Genomic DNA, 1,078 nt, shown 5'->3' on the forward strand with positions numbered 1-1,078 from the left:
ATACCTCCTGTGGTTGCTGTTAATCCAGTAAATCAGAGTCCTGCTCCGTGCACTATGTATGATTATGTTAAACCTTCTTTAACAGGAACTAAATCGAGCATAGTTAGACCAGCTGTAGCTGCAAATACTTGTCAACTGAAACCTAACACAATTCAAATGGTACAACAATTTGTTCAGTTTGATGGTTTGCAGCACGAAGATCCCAACGCTCACTTAGCAAACTTTTTAGAACTATGTGATACATTTAAAATTAATGGCGTTTCTGATGACGCCATTTGCCTTCAGTTATTCCCTTTTTCAGTGAGAAACAAAGCTAAACAGTGGTTGAATTCGTTACCGTGGGGATCAATCACTACTTGGGAACAAATGATCGAAAAGTTATTATTAAAATATTTTCTACCGACTAAAACGGCTAAATAACGTAATGATATCTCTTCTTTTGTGCAGATCGATTTAGAAACACTCTACGATGCATGGGAGAGATATAAGGACCTTTTGCGAAGATGCCTTCACCATGGGTTACCACTCTCGCTACAGGTTCAAACTTTTCATAATGGCCTGAATCCTTCGACTAGACAAATGGTTGACGCAGCTGCTGGTGGAACCATCAATAATAAAACACCTGAAGATGCCTATGAATTTATAGAGGAGATGTCATAGAATAACTATCAGTAGCAAGTCATGAGGACAAAGCCAACGAAAATAGCCGGTGTTTATAACGTTGATTCGGTCACCATGCTCTCTAATTAGGTAGAACTCTTGAATAAGAAAATTGATGGTTTTCTTAGTTCTTCACAGGTTCACCTAGTAATGCAGTGCGAAGCAAATGGAGGTGGATCGAGCAATCCACAACATGGAGAATGAGCAGTTAAATTACATGGGTAATAATCCTTGAACTCAAAATAATCCTTATAGCAATACTTACAAAGTAGGTTGGAGGAATCACCCAAATTTTTCATGGGGAGGCCAAGGAAATCAGAAACCACCACCCCATCCAGGCTTTCAGCAACCACCATACTAGCAGGAGAAAAAGCCGAACCTTGAGGAGATGCTAACCAAATTCATCTCGGTGTCAGAG

General features: G+C 39.7%; 1 non-coding gene across 1 annotated transcript; it reads right to left on the bottom strand.

The window, feature by feature from the left end:
• Nucleotides 1-415: 415 nt before the first annotated feature.
• On the bottom strand, nt 416-521 carry LOC128294438 (small nucleolar RNA R71). The gene has a single exon (XR_008284749.1). It is a non-coding gene; the product is annotated as a small nucleolar RNA R71 (small nucleolar RNA).
• Between the last annotated feature and the right edge of the window lie 557 nt (nt 522-1,078).

This window comes from Gossypium arboreum, chromosome 6 (genome assembly GCF_025698485.1).
Source record: "Gossypium arboreum isolate Shixiya-1 chromosome 6, ASM2569848v2, whole genome shotgun sequence".
NCBI classification, from domain to species: Eukaryota; Viridiplantae; Streptophyta; class Magnoliopsida; order Malvales; family Malvaceae; genus Gossypium; species Gossypium arboreum.